Source organism: Harpia harpyja, chromosome 5 (genome assembly GCF_026419915.1).
Source record: "Harpia harpyja isolate bHarHar1 chromosome 5, bHarHar1 primary haplotype, whole genome shotgun sequence".
In the NCBI taxonomy this organism is placed as follows: Eukaryota; Metazoa; Chordata; class Aves; order Accipitriformes; family Accipitridae; genus Harpia; species Harpia harpyja.
Window position 1 is genome coordinate 46,675,039 of NC_068944.1, and position 14,334 is coordinate 46,689,372.

Sequence of the window (14,334 nt, forward strand, 5' to 3'; positions counted from 1 at the left end):
CTGAGTCTCTTTATTACGTGTTACTGGCATTATCAAAATAGGCTAGGACTTTCCTATAAAATCAGGAGAAACAGCCCTTCCCAAAAGACCATTTCTCTGAACAGTAAATAAACAGAGGCTACACAGGAGAAATAATTTCGTCAGGGAATGTTCCCTACATAAATAGGGTTTACAAATTATTCACATATACATGCACACAAATATTGCATAATATTAATTCTACCAAGACTATTTTTTTACTTGCTCAGTTTTAGTTTCCTCAGTATTCTCTCACAAAGGAAAGAGAGAACACCATAAAGCTCCCTGGTAACTTGCAGGGAGAAACATCTTGTCTTCAAAGGGAAGAATGACTACATTCAATTCACTGAAGACATGCTGGTTCCAAGGCCTGATTTTCATATGTAGGATTAGGATAGAGATGCTTCCACTGTAACCCTTTTATATAAATGTTTCCTTTCCTGAGGCTGTATTCAGTTTAGAACTGGAATAATGAAGATTCGATAGAGGCCTGACAGGGACAGACACATACGGATAAAATTTTGCCCTGTCATTATTTTATTTTTGGTGAAGCTTTTGAGAAAACTTTAGGAAAAGCTTTAAATTCACACCCAGCCATCATATCTACCTAGAATGGCAAGCTGAAGCAGACTTTTTCAGCAGATTCCAAACCTTTAGTGGCTGAACTCCTATCAAAAACACAGAAGCAATGTGAATGCCAGTTACCTTCTGCAAAAATAAAGATTGATTCAGGCTTGTCTCTGCTTCCTGGGACAGCCTGAATATCTATGCCAATGCTGAAGTGATGCATGTGTTGAAAAAAGTCTTTGAATTATGGAAGACACTTCATTAGCAAAACCAACCATTTGGAGGGGTAAAGTGAGGACCTTCCTTCTGATTTGCTGTGCCTTGAAATAACAGCCATAACAAGTTTTATCAGAAGTTCATTACTTTGAATAAAATCAGAAAATTATCTAATTCCTAAGATTTACTAACTAAAATTAAAGATCTTCATACATAATTGGATGACGTAAGCTAAGTAAAATGGAAGAACCTATTCAGGTTTGGTTGCTTTTTCCTTAAAGTTGATATAAACCTATTCTGCTACTTAATCATATACTACAAGAGGGGATCTTGTTCACAGCGGAAGTCTCACCAATAGAAAAATTTGATGTGTGTTGAAAAAAGTGATTACAGGAGCCACAAAATTGGGGTTTTAGTAGAAGATAATAGAGTTCATAATTCTTCCTTCTTTTTGTGAATTGTTAGAAACTTGAGATGAGATTGGTTCAATACATTATAAATTTCCTCTATAAAAACCACCTCTCAGAGCTATCACCTCTCTCTCAGAATGGTGTTTGAACAGCTTTGTATGTCATAAGGAACAAGCATTCCACAATCTTTTGATAACTGCTCTCCATCTGGAAATGAAGACCAGCTCCACAATATTGTCTTTCATTGCTGCAAAAATAGCAGCTGTTGAAAAACTCAAATTTAAACAGTAATGCAAACAGAATTTAGGCTGAAGGAAAAAAAAAAAACCAGTAATCTTCTGATAAGCATTAGAGTGGGGAAAAACACCACACACTTAACAGAAATGAGAGTGGTTAGGGCACTCAAAATTCTCAGTTCAACTTCCAGCTTTGTCACAGACTTCTTATTTGACCTTGCTCAAATTTCAATGTGCTCCAGTTCTCCTTTTGTAAAGAAGAAATGAAAGATTCATTTTTCCTTTCTTCTATCCCTCTGTGCATTAATGATTAAGACTGTAAGATATCCAAGATATACATATACACCTATATGTACACCATATATACACTAATCACTTTGTATAGCTGCGTGAGGTGAGTACCATAATATGCTTTTTAGTGACGCCAGTGCTGTAAACCAGTTAGCTGTTCTCCAGGCTGTAAGACAGAATTACTTTAAGGCTTAAGTAAGCAGACACAAACCCTAGACTGAGCAGGGCTTAGGCAAAAGCCAAGGATCTCTATGCTCAGTCAGTGGTTTTCCCGAGTATTCCCAAGCCCTAATTTTAGGTATACAAGGAATTCTAAGGACAATCAAGGAGGCTAAGTAGTCTCTGGAGAGCCACTCCAGCTTGGACTTGAGCAAAATTTAGATACTGAGGGTCAAGGTAAGGCAGAATCCAGGTGACATAGATCTTGGCTTTATTATTAAGTATATGTACAACATCCAAGACATTGTGGGGTCCAGACTTCTTTTGAGAACTCCTCATGCTGCAAGTTAATCATTCTCACTGCCAAAGATTATCAATGTACCTTTACTTTCTGGTGCATATTTTACCTTACATCATGAAGGGGGGGGGGGGGGGGGGGGTGGTTATAGCACACCAGGGAATGAAATTTATAGGTTTTGTTTTATAGATTCAATAGAGACATTGCCTACTCTGAGTTTTAGACAGTATCTCAAAGTCTGCCCAACAGAGTTCTCTCTCAGTGAAGATTGCAGCAATAATGATAAATCTCTTGGTCTACCAATTCCGTCTCTTTTAAGGTTAAAAGTACAACTAACCATCTAGCTTAATGAAGATTGTTGTAGCTGCAAAATTAACAAAAGGACATTATCTGTGCAAAACATTCACAGGTAACCAGCATTAAACACTTAAGTTGTAGAAATGTTGCTGTAGCTGTTTGTAAAAGGATTTTCTTTAATGTCTCATTTTCTGATAAATTTCTTTGACACGTCATAATTAAGTATCGCCAAGCCCATAATACAAAGATATGTTCCATTTTGGATGTAGTTTTAATTTAGAAAATGTTTTCTACAATAATTAAATGGAAGATCATAACCCAAAGTCTCTTAGAGACATTTGAAATAAAATAACTGTAAAATTTGAGAGTCTATTCCCCATCTAAAGACAACTTTCAGCCGAAAAGCCCTGCAATATAGTGGCAGTATACCTGCTAAATCCCTGAAAACTCAGATTCTAGAGCAAGCTAAAAAATGAATGGTATTATCGATATATGCAGTAGCTGTTTTAAGGAACCAAAGGAAGGGAATTTTTAGGGGAAAAAAAAAAACCCTAGGAAAGACTAAGCTTCTCCTCTGTCCTCCCACCACTCTACCAAACTCAGAACCAGGAGTACTTCCTACTCCCCACTGACTTTTAACCTGGTGACTGCACAATCTTGTCCTTTCTTCATTTTTGTGAAGCTGTGTTCCTGGTCTCTTCCCGCTTCTTTTAGCATGGCCTTTAAAGTAGCTTTCTTAACTCCTGTCTTTACCTTGCTGGAGTTCTGTCCTCACTCTCCTTCTGTTGTCCTTCTATATCTTATTTCAACCATGGCTCTATGGTCTCTCTTCAAAACATTTCTAAAACATTTGGGGTAGGTTTTTTTCCTATTTAGCCATGCAATCAAAAATCTCATTTATGTTCTTATGAATTACCACAACGTCCTTTTTTGGCTTTGGCACATGCCCTGCTTGTACAAAGTCAGAGCATTGTTACAACAGTGAACTTTCTATCCCATCACTTTGATTGCAATATTAATTTCTGTGCATTCCTATATCTGCAGTTTCACATGCAAAGCTTCTAGACCTGAGACAGGACATCTTCACAAGGGTTGTGGTTTAAGCCCAGCCAGCAACTAAGCACCACGCAGCCACTCACTCACTCTCCCCACCCAGTGGGATGGGGGAAAGAATCAGAAGGAAAAAGGTAAAACTCATGGGTTGAGATAAGAACAGTTTAACAGAACAGAAAGGAAGAAACTAATAATGATAATAATAACAATAATAAAATGACAATAATAATAAAAGGATTGGAATATACAAAACAAGTGATGCACAATGCTCACCACTCGCCAACCGATGCCCAGTTAGTGCCTGAGCGGCAATCCACCCCCCACAGCCAACTGCCCCCAGTTTATGTACTGGGCATGACGTCACATGGTATGGAATACCCCTTTGGCCAGTTTGGGTCAGCTGCCCTGGCTGTGTCGCCTCCCAACTCCTTGTGCCCCTCCAGCCTTCTTGCTGGCTGGGCATCAGAAGCTGAAAAATCCTTGACTTAGTATAAACACTACTTAGCAACAACTGAAAACATCAGTGTGTTATCCACATTCCTCTCATACTAAATCCAAAACATAACACTATGCCAGCTACTAGAAAGAAAATTAACTCTATCCAATCCAAAAACAGGACTCATCTCATTACCCTCCCTATTCCCTTTCTTTTTAAGATGTCTTTAAAAAATGAGTACTTAGGCTGCTCCTCTGTTATGATTCTTGCATATTGGGGAAGACCAGGACTGAAGTACCCAACTGTATCCTAATATCCAGTGTCTTGATCCTGTGAATGTAAGCTACACAGGAAAACATCTTGTTTTGTGGCTGTTTTCGTACTATGCCTAGCCTAATCAGATCCTGATCTAGGATCAAAACTTTTTTATGCTATGGTAATTCAAATAATATTTTTTTATTGACATTTCTAGCAAAATTCCAATTTCAAAAAGGAGGTAGTTTGGTATATGTGTACTGATTATATTCTGTTCAAAGAATGATAAAAATTGTAGTTGCTTATGAAACTGAAGTGAATAAACTGTAACTTTGGGCATCAGCTTCAAAGGTCTGATTTAGCAAAACTAGAAGGAAGATACATTTGGCCTACAAATTGCAAGTTACAAGTCTGTGCTATTCAGCTACTTACCTACTTAATTAAACTCTTATTGCCTTGAGATAGCTAGTATACACTGTCCAAAGGCTCTTTGCTGATGGAGCATGCTCTGCTGCTCCACTGCCATGTAATTCGATACTACCTCTGGAAGATACTGCCTGTGTGGATATTCAAGACATTTTATGCAATTTTATCTGTCTGAGTGTTCATATCTCTACAAGTACAATGAAATTCCACACATCCTAAAATGTCAATGTTCAACCTATTGTACAATTTTATTCCCCTGTTTATCACAATAATATCTAAGCTCATTCAAACAGCAACTAAATCTCTTACAAGCTCTTCCCCGGTAATGCTTTCTTCAACTGGACAAAAAATGTTTGCAGAAGGATTTTGTGAAAGTTGTACCTTCCATTCAGCTCTTGCTGAAATTTGTAGTATTTTTCCAGTCTCCTTTTCCTTCCCATCCTACAAAACAATATCCCATTAACCTATTGTTGAGAAAGTCATCTCCAAAAGATTATTGTTTCTTCTGTTTCATGACTGACACAAGTTTGCTCTTGCAACATAAACAGACTAAAAGAAGTCCACAGTCACAACAGAAGATTGACTTGAAAGTGGGATTCATATGGAGGCACTGAGCTTGTGAGTGGGCGTGCGCAAGGAGCACTTACAGAATTTTCCAATATACACTCAGAAATGAAACAGCAAAATTAAACAAAAAAAATTACAAGTCAATTATTACTTTTTATAAAACTATGTTTTTGAGGAAAAGATTCACTAGCATTGATACAGAATCACTAAAGTACTTAGCTTGGGAAATAATTATTTTTAAGCTGAAAGCCCCAACACCCCAACCCCATTAATCAAAACCACTGACCAGCTTTGGGCACAGCACTTATGAGTAATGAATTTGCTTCTTTTATTCTGTTGGGGAAAAAAAATCATGAAATATACACACCTGTACAACAATGAAAAGATTTCTCAAGAAACAGGCAGATGTCTTAACCAATAAAAAAATATTCCTAACTCGAAATCCAGATGTCCAGTGTTATCCTGACTGCATTAAAGTCAGGAAGAATTACACTTGTACAGGAAAAGGCAGAAGCAGGGACCTAAATGAAAGTTTAAGTAGATAGTACCCAAAGAAACAACTGAGAATTGCAAATGCCTTGAAAAACAGGAGAGCTGCATATGTTTAACTGCCACCTACTCACCAACATTTAAAAAACTACAAGCAACCCACAAGCTTCTGTTATTTAGAAAACTAAGATTAGCCACTATCCAAAATTGAATTTTTTTTTAATTCTGAACTGAAAATTTTTGCCCAAGAATACTGAACAGAAAGGGATACAGAAAGGGAAACAGGAAGCAAAGCTAATACACAGAATCAAAACAGGCATTCTTCAGTTTTAGAAATTGCTTTAGACAAAGTTTTAGAGGTGCTGGCATGTTACTGAGAAACCTGCCTAAAACCTGACTCATGGGTTGTGCTAGATTTGGGATTAGGAAACATGTATTTTCTCTGGTCAGACAGACAGGGTTCTCATGTTTCTTGGCTGGTTTTAACTGTTTTGGCAGTGACTGATAACCTAAAGTATACAGGATCACTGTGGCACATTTTTGCTGTCAAATTCTCTGCATCTGCAAAGGCACCAGGTTTTGGCAGCTCTCATGGTCTTTGCTTCCCTCTTCCCTGTTATGCACTGCAACTTTTGGTAGTAATAAAAAAAAAAAATTTAAATTAAAGATCTTATCTGTGTTGCAAGATGTTCTCTGCTGCACTGCAAAATGAAGAACGGAGAGGACAATCTTTTTGACAAATCTCTTTTTAAGGGCTTGAACATAACAATAAGCACTTGGACTCACTGACTCCAGTCTTAAATGGGTTCCTCCACTAAAACAAACAGGCTTAAGGAAAGAAATCTGAAAGAAAATCAGGATTAAAACTTTACAAAATTTTAAATCTGTATCAATGACAGTCAAAGAAATACAGGCTGTATATTAAATGCCAAATATGACTGCAGGCTGAACTCCTGGGAGTAAGACAGAAAGGCATCAAACTAAAAATGAAATGTGGACACTGCACACAAATATATATAGGAGTTACTCACCACTTTGGACTGGACTCTTTTACTCTTGATTATAACTTTACCAATTTTAACCATTTGACCTACGAATTTCAGAATTGTGCGAGCTTCAAAATGTACTTTAATGTCACAAGAAATTTTTTTTTTTTCCCAAAAAAATTGTCAGGGTAACTCCAACCAGAACAAAAATAAATCTGATGATCTCTCTTTAGTCCACATGCTTTGGATGAGGAACTGAACTAACCACTCAGATTCAAACATATCCAAATCCTTAAAAGTCTGAAAACTACACATGCTCAGAGAGAACTGGGGAGTTTTAGCAACAACCACTTCTAAGATCCCACTCTCACAAAGCACATTCCAGAGCAGAGTCAGTAGGACTTTTCATTAACTACTTACCCGGTACCAGCTCTGGAAACCTGAAGTTTTCACCTCTTGTTCTCTGACAGCCAACTCTATCTATCTAGCACCAGACTGCATGGAAGAGGAACATGCAAAGTTCAAATGTAAAGGAGATATGAGCAAGGAAAGGGTTCTGCTAAGAGGAGTACATCGGCTCAGGCTTTTCAGAAGGAGGTGAAGTGATAAGGTGACAAGCCAAAATGACACTTGGCAGTTGTGAAGACGTGAAGAGGAAGTGAGACTGAACTACAGAGCCTCCAATTTCTTTGTTCCACCACATATTATTAGGAAGTGGAAAATCCCACGATCTGGAGAGGAGCTATGTTGAATACTAGCAGAAAGAATGAAGAACAACTAACATCTGTGGGGACTAGTATGAGAAACCTGAAGATAGGAATTGGGTTGAAGATCCAAGAGGATGAAAAGATGGAGTTAGAAGAGGGCGTGAACAACATATGTCAAGATTCTCCAGTTTTTGCTTTTCCACTGTTGACAATTAGTTGTGGAATCAAGAGATAAAGTGCTACATCTCACTTTAATATCATAGAATCATAGAATGGTTTGGGTTGGAATGGACTTTTACAGATAATCTAGTCCAACCCCCCTGCCATGAGCAGGGACAACTTTCACTAGATCACTAGATATCCATTCACATAAGTAAACATACTGAAGACCTACATAAGTATCAGAATTGTCACATGACAGTACTTTTTTTCTTTAAAAAGAACAGATTCCACATACTACATCTAAAAATGTGAAAAACCTAAGATTGACAATTCAAGTGCTCAGAAAACATTATGGCTAATGCCAGAATTGAAAATGCTAGTACAATATTAATTTCTCCCCTTATGGCATATGCATTATAACAGCATTATATTATTATAAGCTATTTTTCCCATTTGGAAGGATGCTTTATATTACAACATTACCAATGTATTTTTAAGCACAGAAAATGCTATGGGACTATTATTCCTACAAAGTTTAGAAAATGTATAAGCAAGCAATGAAGCTGACAGTGGAAAATGAGAAAACCCAAGCAGGTTGCTATTAAACCGTTAAGAAAATCAGACTCCTTTGTATTGAGACAATGCTGGAAGCCCCAAGGGGAAAAAAAGGAGAACACATCTGTTCCTATTGACATCAGGAGGCTAAGGGCCAGGCTCTACCCCTGTACGTGCACAACTTCCATTACCTTCAGCTGAAACAACTTGTAACTTAGAGTGGAACTGGGTCTTGTGCATAGAAGTCAAAACACTGTAGTAGAGACACAAGTGTCATAAATTATCATCAGTGCATTTTGCAAATGCCTAACAACGTTGTACAAACTGAAACACTGACAGTCCCTGCCTTGAAAACTTGAGTATCCTAGTCTAAGAAATATGCAACCAGCATTAAGAGGATGATACTGAGAAACACTGGCAGAGGCTGTCTGCATCCAGAGTTTGGTTATTCTAAATTGTTTACAACCAGATCATATTACTTGAAAATTCCTGTTGCTGAAGATTAGAAACTAATGTACTGAATGCAGCATTGTTTGCTTTTTAATTCGTATTATTTTGATAGTTATCAAGTAATCAATCTGAGTTTAATAATTATTCCCTCCCAAATGGTTTGGAAATGATTGCAGATATATATCACTACTTTAAATGTGTTTTCTTGATGATCATTTTAGTTACAAGAAAGTCTATTTGGGTATTGTTGACATTGCAGTTCCTCTTGCAATGTTCTTCTTCATTATCATACTACTTTTGGGTCACTATTTCTGCCATACACATTACACCTCATAAACACAACCAATTGAACAAAGTGTGTTCATTTACTCAATTTACTTAAAGGCATATCTATACATAACAAGTTATAATGGCAATGAAAGAATAAAGAAAGAAAGAGTAAGGAATTGAAACAGTGGTCATGGAGAGAGAGTTTCGTCTATTTGCTTTAAAAAAATATCTACTGAAAAAATACTTCCAACATCAACATTTTTAAGTGCTGTTTCTACTTAGTAGAAAGCCTATAGCAATTTTCATTTTGTGCGTTATTTTATTTGTGGGACCTGAAATTATTCCATCTAAACAGTGTCAGAGGGATCAGATGGACATTAATTTATTAAGAGGGATAACTAAGGGTTCTTATGATGCATTCTCACATTATGTTTCAACATCAATAAGACTGCTTTGATATCCAGTAGGGACTGCACTTGCTATATTATTCATGGGAATTGCAAAATAATGTTTAATATCTTACATTGCACTGCTGGTGACACGTGGCAATTGTTTTTTCTGTCATTTTTTGAATGCTTATGTAAAATTTTTGCCCAGATCTGCCACAAAAACTGGTAAAATTTCATAAGAACTGTTTATTCATTGTCTTGCTTTCATTTAAATGCACTCCGAAGAAATCCAGAAAAAAACCCTGTTATTAAAGTGTACATTAGTACTTTGTTTAATATTAAAAGAAAAAAAAAAAGCGCTTATGGCAAACTATGATAAATAAACTGGTTATAATGGAATGATCTATTGTTCTCCAGAAAATAGCACATTGGCTTGTGCTGCAGAGACTCCAAAAGCATTAGAATTTTGGAACACATGAAAAGAACCTAATGTAGGTAACTGCCACATAAGCAGGTCCATAGGAGGTAGGCTATTTAGGCAGAAAAAAGTCGAAGGGAGATCAGAGTTCTTTTTTATACTCAGTACAACCAGTTTTCCTAGTTTCAGGAATACAGACTTTAAAGAAGCCTATGTGCAGTGGTCCTCGTATCTTCTTATGTTCTTGTACTGCTTCTGGCTGGGGTAGAGTTAATTTTCTTCATAATAGCTTGGTCTATGGTTTGGATTTGTGCTGAAAAGAGTGTTGATAACACAGGGTTGTTTTCGTTACTGCTGAGCAGTGCTTACACAGAGCCAAGGCCTTTTCTGCTTCTCACCCCACCCCACCAGCGAGGAGGCTGGGGGGGCACAAGAAGTTGGGAGGGGACACAGCTGGGACAGCTGACCCCAACTGACCAAAGGGATATTCCAGACCATATGACTGTCATGCTCAGCAATAAAAGCTGGGGGAAAGAAGGAGGAAGGGAGGATGTCCGGAGTTATGGCATTTGTCTTCCCAAGTAATTGTTACATGTGATGAAGCCCTGCTTTCCTGGAGATGGCTGAACACCTGCCTGTCAATGGGAAGTAGTGAATGAATTCCTTGTTTCGCTTTGCTTGTGCACACGGCTTTTGCTTTACTTAGTAAACTGTCTTTATCTCAACCCTCAAGCTGCCTCACTTTTACCCTTTCAATTCTCTTCCCCATCCCATTGCGGGGGGGTCACGAGCCAGCGGCTGTGTGGGGCTGAGATGCCTACCTGGGCTAAACCACAACAGTTCTCCACATAATATATGCCTTCATTAGTAACACATCTTGTAAATCAGATCCACTTTTACCAACCCTCATGGTCTATACCGTTTTTATCACTGGTAAAAGCTAAGTCAGCTCCAGGAGACTTCTTTTTATTAGGAACTTCCTGAAGGCCCTAGTACTCATGAAAACTCTGATATACTTTCTACATAAGTATATGCTCACATATGTGTATGTGAGCAAGGCTGTGATGAAGTATTTCCTAAGAAGAGAGCTTCAGAAAGCTCCCATAAGTTATTAAATACTGTTATACAATCTATGGCATAGATTTTTGATGCATTAAATGCCTAGGTAAAATTGAAATTAAAAGCAGGCCCATGGGAGTTTGCCTTACTCTGCCTCTGAACATAGACCAAGAACTCAGAAAAAATACACACAGTCCCTCAGTTACAGAGACACTGAAGTCAAACCCGGGGGCAATGTATGAAGTGATCTTCTCCCTCTTACTGTTATAATTCACAGCTTCTGTATACATGCATACTTGTCCTATTGACACGCTTCCTACAAGTTATTCTGTGGATGGACTTGATTCTTGCCCTTTGTTCTTATTTTTCAAATTAGTGTATGGCTGGGCACACACTTACTAACTGGTCACTTGATCTAAGTGTTTGCAAGTCACTGGTTAATGGCAAAGCAGAAACAGCTTTCTGTAAAGCTATTTGTTAATTGTAACACACTTTCTACCAAGAAGTGTCACCGCAGCGAACTCAAACAGGTAAGCAGAGATACAGCCAGGTCAACAAAATTCCGTATCTATACTAGCCTCAGTTGATATGTGATAAAAATACATTTTCCTTTCTCAAAACTTCTGACACCGCTAGCTCAGAGTCATCCTATGATCATCTAATAGTTAAGAATTTTTCTTTCTTTTCCTTTCTGGTTTCCAGCTCATGAGTCTCTAGTGTATAGTTAAAATTTTGGGCTTTTTTTCCATTAAAACTTCATCCCAGTTCTGTGATTTTACTCCTCATCTGGTTAGTAAGTTATTCCAAACATCCTGTATATTAATAGTGTTTCTTATCCAAATTTAGTTCATTTGTACTTACTTGCCAAGGCCACTACTGAAAATGCTAAATAAAATCAAATCCAAGAATACTCTTTTTGAAATGCTACCCCTAACTTTTCTCCAGAATGATGTTTGCCTTAACAGGACAACTTTTTGCCATCCTTCATATTCCCAGTCTCTTGCACGTACACCTATCCCTATATTCTGCAGTTTATCAAATGGGTTCCATAGTAGAAACATCCCTGAATTTCAGTGTTGCGTGCTACCACCAACTATCTCATGTAACTGAAATTTCCTAGGTCTCTTCTCATTTCTTAAATACTAGAACTGTCTGACAATCTCCAGGAATAGGGTACCACCTTTGACTTAACAAAGATTTCTTGAGATTTTATACCACATTTTTTTCCATTACATTTAGATGGAGATTCACTCCTCTGACTTGAACACACCCTTCTGATTTTAATTTCACTGTGAAAACAGTAACATCCATTTGTAGACATTTATGCATTCCCCTTCATTGTTTTTCCTTCACTCCACCCTTTACTCCAGCCAGCAATTATCAGGAAAGCAAAGTACTCAGTTTGAGGGGGAAAGCCTAGATTTTTCACCCCATCCTCATAAAAAAGAGCTCAACTTCTTCATTTCAGGCTTTCTTTACATTTTTACAAGTGAGCACATTTTACTATTTATTATTTATTTTCACAATCTAATTTAATTTGAATGTTGGCAAATCTCACCTCAACCTTACTATTTCTAACCTCTAAGCCACAACTTTCTCTTCACTTGTTGGTTGACAGCCTACTTCTAATATCTTGTTTGAAGTCACCCCCCTTGCAGTTAAGTCTGGAGTTCTTCCTTATACATTATTCTCTCACTTATTAAAGACATTTCCAAGCTTTCCACATATTCAGCTGTTCAACTGATTTCACTAACTAGTTCCTTCCATTTTCCCTTCGGTGTACACTTTTAAAGCTGAAATGCTTAGATTTCATTTTGTATTTATATTTGCACTTATTTTAAACTGATTGAACCCATGATTACTAAATTGAAGATTATATTTACTGAGTAGAATTGGCTGTCTGAATGTTGCTAAATTATGCACACCTATATTGTTTCTCTACTAAAATAAAATTCTATAGGTGTCTCGCCCATGTGTCCTTCTTTTTTTTGTAATTATGTATATCAAATAGTACTAATTAATACTTTTGGGCCAGGAGCATTTACTTCTCTTGACTGTGGAATTTACTGCTATCAAAGAAGAAATAATAATAATAATAATAATAACTTTTGCACAGATCAAGGATTTTCTAGTACACTAATCACTTAGTGGATTTTGTTAGGAGTTGCTGAACCAGGTAGCCCAATAGAAGAGAGGCTGCCATGGCTCCATTTTCCTAGGTCTAGTCAGTAGCAAGCCTGAGCCCATATTCCTAAGTGGCACACACACACTATGTATACACAAATATATATATAAATATGCACATGGCCAACCACACAGATCAACATAGACACAAACACTCAAGCAAACACAAGATGGCATGAACAGTGTAATCCTGTCCTCCTCTCTGGCATGGGTCCCTATGACCTGAGGTGTGACTCTTGCTGCTGGCACTTACACACACGCACCCCCCCCCCCCCCCCCCCCCATGCACACAGTCCTGTCACCCAGTAAAAGAGTTAGAAATAGAGTTTCATGAGAAGACAGGAGAGACTGCGCTGATCAGGAGCAGGGCATAGCCAGACACCCGTATTCAGCAGCAGCCTGTTTACACAGGACTAGCCCTATTTACGTCCTCATCCCACTATTCTCCCACACTCGCTTATTCCCATAGCACCTTGATCCCTTCCTTTCCCCACCTTTGTTTCTTGCCCTAAACATCCCATAATAAGCCTTGTACAATCCCCAAATGCTCTCCCTATTATGCACCCCATAATATGTCCTGTACCCCTAGGCAGCAACCCCCTCAATCTGTGAGGCGACGCATAGAGCTTTTTGGTTGGCTGCTGGGTGTCCCCCCCAGCCCCATGGGGCTGAGGGTCCCCTGGGACAGCCCTGGGAGGAGTTGGGCAGGAGTTCTCTTTCTCTGACCCCTTTATTGAGGCTGCCCCGCCTGCCCACATGCCCCTGAGCTCCTCTGTGTACAAGGAGATGAGCCTTTAATCACCTAACCTAACACACTGTAAACAGAGATTAAGTATCCCTGTTGAAATGCTGCCAGTGCTGCACATTCTGGTCTGCAATGCCAATCAATAGAAGAGGCTCAAGGCAGGGAGTAAACAGGAGCAGCCCCAAATTAGCGCAACTGTAGGACTGCACAGGTACAGGGAATCAAATCAAAGACACTGGCACAGTTAAAAGCCTTACCATAACCACTATAGAAATAAACACAATGAATTTCCAAAAGGGAACTCAGGCTCAGAGTTTTTATATTTCATCTGAGAGATGGAGATTAAGATCCTTACCTTAATGCAACTCATCTCCCCTTTTCTGCTTTGCCCTACCGCTACAGACAACCTTCCTATCTACACCCAGGCTGTTGAAGCAGCTCTTCTCCTGTTTCAGACCTCACCACCATGGAAAACATCAACATTTCCAATTTGGGTCTACTCCAAAACCTTGCTGAGGAACCACTTGGCCACCTGGTCAGCAGAGCAGGCGCAGCGCCTTGGAAACACCTGTGCTCGCAGCAGTTGTGTTTTCCTGGGAGCTTGTCCGGCAGGCCTTTTCTTGACCAGACACAACCCTGCCTTGCGCGTGAAATATGAAGAGCTCTGACTATGGCGATTTGGCAACACGTG